This window comes from Cryptomeria japonica, chromosome 11 (genome assembly GCF_030272615.1).
Source record: "Cryptomeria japonica chromosome 11, Sugi_1.0, whole genome shotgun sequence".
In the NCBI taxonomy this organism is placed as follows: domain Eukaryota; kingdom Viridiplantae; phylum Streptophyta; class Pinopsida; order Cupressales; family Cupressaceae; genus Cryptomeria; species Cryptomeria japonica.
This window is the reverse complement of record NC_081415.1, coordinates 472844388-472858213: the sequence shown is the minus strand read 5'-3', so window position 1 is coordinate 472858213 and position 13826 is coordinate 472844388. Positions and strand designations below refer to the sequence as shown.

The following is a 13826-nucleotide window of genomic DNA, read 5'->3' as shown; positions in this document are numbered from 1 at the left end:
TCTATAGGATTTCCCAAGGCTAGGGGTGAGGTGGTAGGAATCAACGGTCAAGATTGATTTGAAGATATCAATGGTTAAACTGGAGGAGGTTGGCAAAGGGGTTGGACTAAAGGGAACATCTGTCATCTCTATGGTGACAAGTGTCAAGAGGCTTCTAGAAGAGGTTGGATGAAAGGGAACACTTAGTGACAAGTTTCACAAAGGTTCTAGAATAGGTTGGATGAAAGGGAACATGTGGGTAGGTATAATGGGTTAGGTTTAGGAATGGTTAGGTTAGGTGGTTAAATGTTAGGAGAATTTGAATTTAGAAATTCAATTAATAGGAAAAGGCTAATTAATTTCAACAACTCATAATTGATTTGTTTTAATTAATTAAATGGTTATAAGAAATGATTTTGATGGAAGGAATTAATTAATTTGAATTAATTAATCAAAGGAGATTAGTGAGATGAACCTATTTAATAAATCCTTAGATTTATTAATAAGTAGATGAAAGTGGAGGATTTAATCAAATTGTTGGTGAATTCAATTAAATTGGGGAGGGCGATTAATTAAATAATTGCTTATTCAATTAATTATCTTTAGACCATTTTTAGGTGTATACACGACTAAGCAATGCAAGATGGGTCCTGGCTACATGGCCATGTTAGGTACCCATGTACAAATGCAAATGCAATCTCCCATGAATGGAGAAAGAGAGAAAAACCTAATGGGAAAAAACTCTCTCCCAAAAGAGAAATGAAAAAAGCACACATTTCTCTCAATGATGAGAAGAAGAGACCGTGAAGCCCCCCTTCAATGTTGAATCTCCTGCAAAGATGGTCCAATGATGATGACCAAAATACCTACCCATAAGGAAGAAAGAGAGGCAATATTGCACCAATAATGTCAAAGTGTGACAAAACTAGGTACCAAGTCGATGACAATGAATCACTCGCTGCAACAAAATAAAGATAAGGCATGGAGACAACCTGCTTTGAGCATCATCTAGATACTCATAAATGGAAAAAATATTGGTACAATCTAAGTCTCACGGGAGCTATGCACCAAGTCTCACAAGATATTCCTAATCTACGTGTACAAGAGGAATACATCAAATAGTCAACAAAAACAAGATATAAAGAGGTGTGGCACTTTATGTTAGTGCGAGTACAACATTGCTCATGCAAGAGCATACAACATGATAGTGCAAATCTGGAAACATGAAAAAGATGCCACCAAGAAGCCCTATAGAATACTGTAGAAAAAGATGCCTCTGATTGGGATGTGGCCAAGAGATATAAAGGAGAAAATCAAACCCCCCCCCCTTGACTGTTGGTTGGAAGCACTAGAAGATAGGTATGAAGTGACAAGAAAAAATTGTGTTCCCAATTTGACTTATTCCATGGTATTTGTGTTTTTAAAAGATTTTTAAAATCTAAAAAAAAAACTTATTATGCCCCCCAAAAAAACTTAATTAGAAAATAAAGAAAAAAAAGGAAAAAAAGGCTTTTTTTTTTTTGAAATAAAAAAAACTTGCAGGTACACCTACGAGACGCAAGTCGCAAGTGGCCTACGGTACCCGCAGGTATGCTTGCAGACCAATAAGGAACACACCCCCCCCCCCCCCAAACTAATAAAAATTAATTTTGTTTATTTTTTTATTTTGCAAAAAAATAAAAAAATTTCAGACCTATACCTGCAAGTCCATACGATGGGCCAGGAGGGAAAAAAATTTCAACTCGGGGTAACAGAGGCTGATTTCGACGAATTGATAGTTGATCTTGGGTTTTTTGGGCCTTCTGAGCACAATGGCGATGATGGATTTGGCAAAAAATGCTCCAAAATTGCAGATCGCTGTTGGGATAAGTCACCACCCTCCACCTTCAAACGACTCTAGATTTGGCCTCAGATGTCGGATTTTGACGAAACAAAAGGTGATTCTTAATTTGTCAAACCTCCTCAATCCAATGGTGACCTCAGATTTGACCCAACAAGATCCAATAATAACCTGCAATAAAAAGCTCCAAAATGCAAAACCTCAAACTTCTCTCAATTGGCAAACCAATGACACTCTAATGGCTCTGATACCATATGAGAATTGACAAGATCTAGAGGCAATAGAAAGCATAAATAAGAGAGACAAAATATATGATAGGAATAAATTATATTCTATCAAGATGCAAAATATGATCAACTGGATCATTACAAGATGTTCAATGAATTTTCGTACAAACAATGTAGATGAGCCTCCTTATATAGGAAACACCTATGGATATGTGATCACACAAACATGACATGTGGCTCAATAAGAAACAAGGGTAGGTAACAAATAGGTGTGGGTAGGTAGGAGAAACAATAAAATATTCCACATGAGGTGGATCGCCCACTGAAGGTGGAATTATCACTCGACAATCAGTGGATATGATAGAGTAGTAACAAGATAAACACATGGTAAAATGTGGAAATCAGAAAAAGTATAAGTACAAGAAAAAAAGAAATAAATCATGCTACATAGCGGATGAGGAAGGTGTGACTGATTTTGATGATGAACCAACAAAAGACTCTACTAGTGATTTCGGCAATGGGAGGGAATGGGTGTTCCTGGCTATCAAGGAAGATGTTCTGACACTGGAAGAGAATGTACCTGAAGAGAAGGCACTTGCTGCTAAAATTGAAGACAAGGATGAATGGGTAATTGATAGTGGTTGTTCACATCATATGACTGGAGATAAAGGGAAGTTTCTATCTTTGCAAGAATGTGATGGTGGTCTAGTTAAATTTGGAGATGACAAATCATGTATGATCAAAGGAAAAGGAACTATATAATTGGATGGTAAGCAAAATACTGATAATGTTTATTTTGTTGAAGGTTTGAAGCATAATCTTTTGAGTGTAGGACAATTGGTGGATAAGGGATTTCAATTATAGTTCAAGGATGGAAAATGCAAAATCATTAATAGATCTGGTTTGGATATTGCAACTGGTACATAGACAAAAGGTAATATATTTCATTTGAATTCTGGTGAGAAAACATGTTTGATTGCACAAATTGATGAGAGTTGGCTATGGCATAAGAGGCTATGTCATGTGAATTTTGATTACATTGTAAAGATCAGTTCAACTAAGGCAGTTAGAGATATACCTAAGATTGTTAAGCCCTATAATCTGGTACATGTAAAGAATGTCAAATGGGAAAATATGTGAGAACCTCTTTTAAGAGTATACAAGATAAATCTAATGATGTTCTTAATCTTATTCATACCGATTGGTGTGGCCTTGCTAGAGTTAAAAGTTTTCAAGTTGATAGATATTTCATACTAATCATTGATGATTATTCTAAAATGATGTGGTTTTCTAAGGGAGAAATCTGAGGTTTTTGAAAAGTTTAGATAGTTAAGGCTAAAGTGGAAACTGAGAAGAGATTGAAGATAAAATATTTGAGATCAGATCATGATGGAGAATTCACATCCGGTGAGCTTAATAACTTTTGTGAGAAGCATGGTATAAGGAGACAATTTTCTGCTCCCTGGACACCTCAGCAGAATGGAGTTGTAGAAAGGAAGAATAGAACTATCTTCGATGCTGCTAGAACAATGATGATGAAAGCTAGTTTACCTCACATCTACTAGAGAGAAGTAGTAAGAACAAGAGTCTATACATTCAACAAAGTACATATCAAAGGAGGAACCGGTAAGACACCTTATGAATTATGGTTTGGCAATACACCTTTAGTTATATTTCGGAATCTTTGGTAGTAAATGTTATATCAGGAGAGATGATATCATTGGAAAATTTGATCTTAGATGTGATGAAGGCATATTTCTTGGTTATTCTAATGAAAGCAAAGCATATAGATGTTATAACAAGAGATTGCAGAGAATTGTGGAGAGCACTAATGTCAAGGTGGATGAGCTGAATAGAAGTCAAATCAGAGTTTATGAGCAAGAACCAGTGGTGGAAATGATTATATCTGAATCGGTAGCACCTTTACCAGAATACAATGTTGAACCAGTTACTGCGGCAGTATCAAAAAATTCAACAACAACTGAAGAACCGGGAAGAGGAATAGAGAGTCAGAAGATTCCTAAGTATTTGAGATTGAATCATTCAGAAGATCAGATCATTGGGGAGAATAAAATTGGAGTGGTGACAAGAAGAAGACTGGAAAGTAATGAGGTATGTTTATTTTCTCAAGTTGAACTAGTATCAGTAATTGAAGCATGTAAAGATGAATGTTTGTTGAAAGCTATTGAAGAAGAATTAGATCAAATTGAGAAGAATAACACATTGACTTTAGTTCCCTGACCTAAAAAATAAGAATGTTATTAAAACTGAATGGGTTTTTAGGAATAAATTAATGAGGATGGTCAAGTTGTAAGGAATAAGGCTAGATTGGTTTGTAAAGGATATTCTCAGAAGGAAGGAATTGAATATGGTGAGACTTTTGCATCTGTATCTAGGATTGAAGCTGTAAGATTATTTATTGCCTATGCTACCCATAAAAACTACAAGGTTTATCATATGGATGTTAAGTGTGCATTTTTGAATGGGGACCTTGATGAGGAACTTTATATTGAGCAACCTGATGTTTTTTCACTTTCAGGTGATACAAACATGGTTTGCAGGCTAAGGAAAGCTTTGTATGGATTGAAATAGACCTAGAGCTTGGTATGCAAGGTTGGATAAATATCTTTTGAAGCTTGGTTTTACTAAGGGTAATGCCAACAATAATTTATATTATAAGATCATTGATGATGATATATTGATTATTGAAGTATTTGTTGATGACATCATTTTTGGAGGTGAAGATAAGTTGTGCATAGAATTTTCTAAGAATATGGAGAAAGAATTTGAAATGTCTATGATTGGGGAAATGAATTTTTTCTTAGGTTTGCAGATTACTCGAACTGATAAAGGTATTTTAATCTGTCAAACTAAGTATGCTACGGAATTGTTGAATAAATTTGGTATGGGAGATTCTAAACCGGTAAGTAGTCCTATGGATACAAGTGAGAAATTGGCAAGGAAAGATGTTTTTGCACTCGTAAATCCTAAAAGATACAAATTTGTGATTAGAGGTCTGCTTTATTTGACTGAGACTAGGTCTGACATAATGAATGATGTTTTTATTGCATCTAGATTTCAGAGTGATCCTAGAGAAAATCATGAGAGTGCGGTGAAAAAGATTTTTAGATACTTGCAAGGTACATCTGAATATGGTTTGTGGTACCCTAAGGATGATGACTTTACATTATGTGCATATACAAATGCTAATTGGGCTGGAGATGTTCATTACCGGAAAAGCACTTCCGGTGGAGCTTTATTTCTTGGAAAGAAGTTGGTTTTATGGATCAACAAGAAACAATCATGTACTTATTTGTCTACAGTTGAAGCTAAGTATGTTATTGCTGGTACTAACTATACATAGGTTCTATGGATGAAGAAAATGTTGAAGGATATCAAAGTGAATTAGATTGGACTTGTAGTTATTCACTATGATAACTTTGTTGCTATTGACATATCAAAGAATCCAGTATTTCACTCTAAGACAAAGCACATATCTATCAAGTATAACTTTTTGAAGGAGAAGGTGGAAGAAAATGAAGTTATATTGGTTTATGTGAACACTAAAGGGCAGATTTTAGATATTTTCACTAAACCTTTATCTAAAGAATCATTTGATTACCTAAGAGACAGGCTAGGGGTTTCTGCCCCTCCGACAAAGAACTGATTAATGCTTTTTGGCATCAGTCCAGTATGTATTATCAGAGATATTATTCATTCTATTACTGATGATACTGCTTAGGGGGAGTAGTTATCCTTATGTTTCAGTAATTTTTATTTTTTCTTTGATATTTTTGCTAGATTTTTGGCATTGATGTCAAAGGGGAGAGATATTGATGTGAAAAAATTAAGGATTTGTATACATTATGGGGATATATATATGTGTAAAATGAAGATTTACAGAGATATCATCCACATGGGGAGTTTGGTCTTTATTTCAGAATTTAATTGCTATATCTTTGAGTGGGAGATTGTTGGTTGTCTTCCATTGGGGGAGACTTGTTTGGCATTTATTGGTACTTAGATGTTTTTCACATCTAGTGTTTCTATCAATTCCAAAGGGGGAGATTGTTGGCCATTTGAAGGAATTGATTATGTGTTGCATTGATGTTTTGTCACTGATGTCAACACTAGCTATTTTGGATGCTTTACCGGCACTCTTCTGGCCCCATTAGGTTGTGTGGTTTCTATTTGGTTTGGATCTGGCATGATCAGGTATACTCTGGTATGTTTTGGTTATGGAATTGGCTTACTCATGTTCATATTCAGGCAGTTGGTTTTTGTTCTGGTGATCGGTGCTATCTTGTTTGCTTGGAAGATTGGTTTGTGGTTTCGGTGAGGGTTTCATCAACAGAGCTTTGATGAAGATCTTTGATGATATGCATAAGTGGTATTAGTGTGGCTTTTGGTGGAGATTCAGGATGTTGATGGTGATCATGTTCAAGACTTGGTGGATTGGGATTATTGCTTTGGCGTGTATGGACCTATATTAGGTCCCGGTGTATCTAGGTTATGGACCGGCTTAATGTAACGTGTGGATTAGACCTCTCGATGTCTTTTTGAGATGTCTTATGGGTTGGATATTATTTGTTTGGTCTAAGGCCAACATGTTTTGTAATTATGTAATTGGTTTATTTTCTGGTGGCCGACCTGATTGTTTATGGTCGAGGGTTTGTATATATATGATGTAAGATCTCATTGTAGATGATATCAGTATATAGGAAAGACATATAGATATGTAATGTGTGAATAATGTAATATCATTTAGGCAGAGGATTTGGTCGATAATTGGAGATCGAGTTGGGTTTATGTAAGAGGATTTAGTCCTCTGGTATTGAGCTTAACCGGAATTGTATTCAGGTATAGGAGATGCCATCTTTGCAGTTCATTCATTCTTCTAGATTGTAGTCTGGATTTCTATGTAGTTAGTGAGACTCCTTTTGTGATGAGCAGTGCGCTCTAGGTTGTTGGCCTTCCTGCAAATGCACGCCCCTCAATTGTAATTCACACACTTACTACAAAAGTATTATCTGACTATGGGTAGGCTTCCCACTATGGTTTTTCCCTTTACCAGGTTTTCCACGTACAAATATTATTGTCATGTGGATGGTATCTAGTCTTTGATTATTGTTTATGCTTAATTGGTTTATCTACTATTTTGGTATTTGGTTTAAGCATTCCAGTATTAATGTTTTGGGTTCCGGTATTAAATTTTTAAATTGCTTAAGGTTCTGGTAATCTGAGACAACTGATTCACCCCCCCTCTCAGTTGTCTTCTAGTTATTTGAACTGTCTAACAAGTTTGAACTCTTGTTTAGGTTGTAAGTCTCTTTTCTAAGTAGATGAGGTGAAGTCCCAAATGTCCGTAAATTCTAAGACACCTTTTTTGAATAAGATCTTACTTTGTAATTGGGAACAAAGAGCAAGTTGATCATCAAAGCATATCAATTGATTCCACCAAATAGATGAAGATGATAAGCTCATTTCATGGCTAAGATCTTATTCATTTCATTCAAGAAGGGGAAACACAAGCTGCTACACTTTCCATATGCTTAAAAGTTTTCTAGAAGATTGAGGTTGAAAGTATCTTGCCATAATGATTTTATCTTTCCACCCAACTTCTTTCCGAGCATTGTTGGCTCTAGCGGTAGCAATTCAATGTCTAATAAGTGACCTCAATGGTCCTGCTCCATGAAGACTTCTTCTAATCCATTTGGTAATTAGGAGGTCCTACTCCATGAAGACTTCTTCTAATCCATTTGGTAATTAGGAAAACTCCTTGTGTAAAGGGGTCAATCAGTCCTAACCTGCTTTTCTTTTTGGTTGAATACAATGTGACCATGAAGCAACAACATGTCCTATTTTATTATTCCATCTTCCCCACAAGAACCTTCTAATCAATTGTGATTGTTGAAATATATCTATTTTTTGAAGGGAGACAACAAGATGAAATGTAGACATGGTTGGCTATGAGAACTTAATTAGCAATTTGAATGGAACCAACCATTGAGAGAAATGTGTTTAACCAATGTTCAATCTTCCTTTATAATTTGAGCATGAACCATTTCAACATTTCAAACAATGAGACTCCTATCATAAATGGGATGCCAAGGTTTCTTGAGATCACACCATAATAGTTGAATTTCCATTGGGAGGGAATCTAAGAGGGTGATTGATCAACTAAAGTCATCCAAAATTTAGTTTTATTAGGAGAAATTAGAGAGCCAGAAGAAGCATAGTATAAGTCTAAGATTTCAAGAGTTAGTTGAGCTCCTCTTGAGAATTTTGAAAATAATAAGATATCATCAACAAAATAAGAATTTGAAGCCACTTCATCACCTGATAGAGAAATGCCATGGATAATTTTTTGTTGTTTAGTATGATGTAGAAGGTATCCAAGGGTATTAGCAGTGAGCACATAAAACAAGGAAGCTAAGGGACAACCTTGTCTTATTGATGTTGAAATGTTGATAGTTTTGAGGGATTCCAAATTCAACATTTTAACATAAAAATCATTTGAGCTCAACCACTTGAATAATTTTATTTATTTACCATGCAATATTTTTCTTCATTCATTTTTCTTTTTTTCTAATGCTTTCTTTAACATTGTAATACATAAATATTTATTTTTAATAGTTATGGTTCACTTAAATTATTATTATTTATTTAATGGTTGCTATAATCAAAATAGAATAAATAGAAAGCACCTTGTAATGAATTAATTCATTAGCAGATAGTACTTGCATACTTACACACATTGTAGAGCTTATAGTTTTCTCCAAACATTTAAAAATATTATATGTGATTCTAGCAACTTCTTGTTCAAAAATATTTTCACTAGTACTTTTGGAAATACGAGCAAGATCAAATTGAAAGTTATCTTAATATTATGATGCAAGTGTGATATAGATCCATAATGATCTTTATATAGATCAACAATTACTTCAAAAAAATAGTGTATTCATTAGAAATCCATTCACTGATTTAAGTGTTAAACTACAAAAATATTCTAAACTTTTGTAGACAAATGCATTGAGTAGAATGATGCCAATGGGAAATGTGAACCTATGAATATATAATCTGAATAGGTTAAAAAAACAAAAAAAAAACTATATATCCCATCTTGTGAAATAAGGAAGAAAAGTATCACTTTTACGTAAACTAATTTTTTTTTCCCAATTTTCATATTAATTACATATGAATGTTTAGAACTAGTTTATTTGTTGTACATCAGGCTTTTCACAATCATTTTTTTTTCATATTTATGAATAGAGTGATTTATTTTTTTTAAAATTCCTTTCTTCATGTAAATATACAAGCTTTCTATTAGATGTAGGCCATTTCAAAATCATGTGCAATAGATTAAATATTTGCAAACATTACATTATATAATCTTGATTTATCATAACAATTAAACTATGTACAATAATATGCTAGGTGAAGCCACCAATAATATGCTTTGTCTTCAATAAGGACAATACACCAAAAAGCCATCCTTAGCAAAAAAAAGTCATGTAAACATTTTTTTTTTATCAATTGGTAATGAGCCGAAGCCGATAAGATGTACATACGATACCCCCTTACGGGATTTGACCTTGTGACCTCTCTTTTAAGAGAACAAGTTCTCCACCACTAGGCTGACTGAAATTGTACAAGTCATGTTCACATGTTTATAACAATCAAAAGATTTCATTATTAAATTTTAAAGTAGTACAAATTATCCACAAGTAATACACAAAATAACCAATGAAAATTTGTCTAAAAAGATAACTACTAATTTCCATTTAAATTTTAACATTGTAATATTTTAAATAAGGATAATTACTTTATAGTAAAAAATTATAACTCACCTTTTATAGATGTATTCGTTTATAGTGTCAGGTTCAAGTCATCTATGGAAACACAATTTTTATCTTAATTTAGCATTACAATTAAACTATATACAATAATATGTTGGGTGAAGCCACAAGTAATTAATGCGTTTTTGTCTTCAATAAAGAGAACACACCAAAAGCCTTCATGTACACAACTTTATAACAATCAAAGGACTTCCTTATTAAATTCAAAAGTAGTACAAGTAATCCACTAGTAGAAAAAATAACCAATGAAAATTTGTCTAAAAAGATAACTACTAATTTCTGTTTAAATTTTAACATTGTAATATTTTAAATAAGGATAATTACTTCATAGAAAAAAAATAACTCGCCTTTTATAGATGTATCCCTTTATAGTGTCAGGTCCTTCATCTATGGAAACACAATTTTTATCTTGATTTAGCATAATAATTAAACTATATACAACAATATGTTGGGTGAAACCACCAATAATATGTTTTTGTCTTCAATAAGGAGAATGCACCAAAAAGCCTTCTTTCGCAAAAAAAAGTCTAGTACACATATCTGTAACAATCAAAAGATTTCATTATTAAATTTAAAAGTAGTACAAATAATCGACAAGTAACAAACAAAATAACCAATGAGAATTTTTCTAAAAATATAACTATTAATTTATATTTAAATTTTAATATTGCAATATTTTAAATAAGGATAATTGCTCCATAGAAAAAAATTATAACTCACCTTTTATAGATGTATCCTTTTTATAGTGTCGGGTCCTTCATCCATGGAAACATAATTTTTATATGGATTTAGCATAACAATTAAACTATATACAATAATATGCTTGATGAAGCCACCATTATTTTTGTTTTTGTCTTCAATAAGGAGAATACACCAAAAAGCCTTCCTTAGCAAAATTATAGTCCTATACACATATTTATAACAATCAAAGGATTTCATTATTAAATTTAGAAGTTGTACAAATAATCCACAAGTAATAGACAAAATAACCAATGAGAATTTGTCTAAAAAGCTAACTATTAATTTCTATTTAAATTTTAACATTATAATATTTTAAATAAGGATAATTACTTCATAGAATAAAAATATAACTCACCTTTTATAGATGTGCCCCTTTATAGTACCAGGTCCTCCGTCTATGAAAGAACAATTTTAATCTTGATTTAGCGTAACAATCAAACTATATACAATAATATGTTGGGTGAAGCCACCAATAATGTGTTTTTGCCTTCAATAAGGAGAATACACCAAAAAGCCTGCCTTAGCAAAAGTAAATTCTTGTACACATATTTATAACAATAAAAGGAAATTGCATTATTAAATTTAAAAGCGGTACAAATAATCCACAAGTAATAGACAAAATAACCAATGAGAATTTGTCTAAAAAGCTAAGTACTAATTTCTATTTAAATTCAAACTTTGTAATATTTTAAATAAGGACAATTACTTCAAAGAAAAACAAATAACTCACCTTTTATAGATGTATCCTTTTATAGTGTCAAGTCCTTCATCCAAGGAAACACAATTTTTAGGATTGCATCAACTTTACTGAAATATTTCCTTCTCCAACTCATTTTTATCAAGATCAATGACACTATTCCTCCAAATGCTACTCCATATGACAATCCTAATGCTATTCCATACAAAGGATATTTAGTGTTTTTCTTTTCTTTGTTAATTGAAACTTCAGAAGGACGAGGAATATATTGTGGCCAAGAACAATTTTTGGGTAGGGGACACCCCCATAAATTAGAATTTTCTAAATAAGAGGATTCTCCAAATGTAATCATTTGTGTTCCTTGGGGTATACTTCCTGAAAGGTGGTTGTTTGATAAATTTAGGAAACCTAAAAAGCTAAGAGATGTAAACTCCATAGGGATTTTTCCTAAAAATTTATTTCTTGAAAGGTCTAATGACGCTAGCTGACCCATTTCTCCCAAACTACTTGGAATGGTCCCATTCAAATTGTTTATTGAAAGGTTCAAAAACTTTAACCTCTTCAACTTTCCAAAATCAGAAGCAACTTCTCCATCCAATTCATTGTTTGATAGATCTATGGTTGTGAGAGTGGAAAGAATATATGGGTAGTGCTCATCTCTAGCCTTTGAAGTCATATCCAATCCATCCTGATATATTTGCCCATAATAAAAATTGGACAATACAATACCATTTTGGTCTTCTATTGTCGTTGCTTGCAATGATACAATTGTGTGTGGAATTAAACCTGAGAAATGATTGGAAGAGAGGAGCAAGATCTGAAGGTATATTAGTTGGCCTATGGTTGAAGGAATATTCCCTGTAAAATTATTTTTCTTCATCACCAATACTCTTAGAACGGAAAAATTTCCAATTGTTGGTGGCATTTCACCTCCAAAAAAGTTGTTCCCGATATCAAGAACTTGTAAAAATGAACAATTTGATATTGAAGGTGGAAAAGATCTGTTCAGGATATTACCATGAACAACTAATGACTTTAATTGCCTTAGTCTACTAAATTCATATGGTAAGCTTCCCTTCAAACTGTTGTTTCCCAAATTTAAGACAATGAGAGAAGAGCAATTGGACAAGCTTGCAGGGATCATTCCACTTATTTTGTTGTTTGCAAGATTTAAAAATTGGAGTTGAAATAATTTTCCCAGGCTATAAGGAATATTGCCACTAAATAAATTGTATGCAAGATTTAACATTTGGAGTTGAGATAATTTGCCCAGGCTTGAAGGAATCTTGCCACTAAATAAATTGTCATTAAGCAACAATATTGAAATACTGGAAGGCCATATTGATGGGATGCATCCACTCAGTCCATTTCTTGACACATCCAACTCTGAAAGTTGTGTACATATTGAAAGATTTGACGTTAGGCTTCCTTCTAGATGATTTCCTGAGAGATTTAAATATTGCAACTGAGGACTGGTTTCCCATAGCCAAGAGGGAATTGCACCCACAAGACTAGCATTTGTTAATTCCAACCTTTCAAGTGAGAATTGTGTTGAGATCCAAGGTGGAAATTCACCATCAATTGTACATGACATTAAAGACAACTCATATAATTGAAAGGATGGAATCCAGATTGTGCTAATATTTAGCACACAATCAGATAAATACAGACAGATGTGTATATATAAATATTTGTAAAATAAAATAAAATTAATTTTAAAAATAAAAATTTTAATACACATATCTCTAATAAAAAATTTAAACATTGTTAAAAAATATTTGATTTCATTCTTTCGTTTTAAAATAATATGTAGAAAATATTTTTCACAATGAGTATAATAAAACCACCAGGACAAAAATAAATGTGTGAGACTTAACTTGACCCTACAAAAATTGTAAATTAATGTAAACTCCAACTGGAACTTTATTGACAGTTATAAACTCCAACATGACCTTTATTGGCATTTATAACCTAATGTTAACTCCACCATTGGCATTTATAACCTAATGTTAACTCCACTTCCAAGTTGAGATAAAAATGCCTAACTTTTGTTTAAATTTTAACAGCAGTTTGGAAAAACCAAAATCACCCCTTCGAAACGGCCGTCCGCAACGGGAAACCCGTTTCGGCCGTCGAAACGCGAAACGGATGTCTCCCGTCGCGTTTCTGGTAACTAGGGTATGCTTCCACTAAGTTGGTTGTCAGAAAGGTCAAGTTCAGTTAAAGAAGAAAGATTGCCAAAGCAGGAGGGCATGCTTCCATTGAAGTTATTAAATGAGAGATCAAGATATGTAAGACGGGTGAGAGAACAAACGAAAGGGGGAATCATCCCCCTAAAGCTATTTCCAGATAAATCTAAATAGCGAATATAAGAGAGATTTCTCAAACAGGGAGGAATGACAGTACCTGATGTAAGAGAGAATACTCCGGATATAGTGAGTGATGTGAGAAAACGAAGTTGGCACAGGCTCTCAGATATCATG

At 33.2% G+C, this 13826-nt stretch overlaps 1 long non-coding RNA gene across 2 annotated transcripts; it reads right to left on the bottom strand.

Moving 5' to 3' along the window:
* Nucleotides 1–10235: 10235 nt before the first annotated feature.
* LOC131068984 (uncharacterized) lies at nt 10236–11588 on the bottom strand. Of its 2 annotated transcripts, XR_009112088.1 has the most exons (4): nt 11377–11588; nt 11002–11133; nt 10626–10809; nt 10236–10445 (listed from the first exon to the last, which is right to left on the bottom strand). It is a non-coding gene; the product is annotated as an uncharacterized LOC131068984 (long non-coding RNA). The 2 variants fall into 2 exon arrangements; XR_009112086.1 differs by lacking the exon at nt 11377–11588 and having other exon boundaries at nt 11002–11357.
* Nucleotides 11589–13826: the final 2238 nt, after the last annotated feature.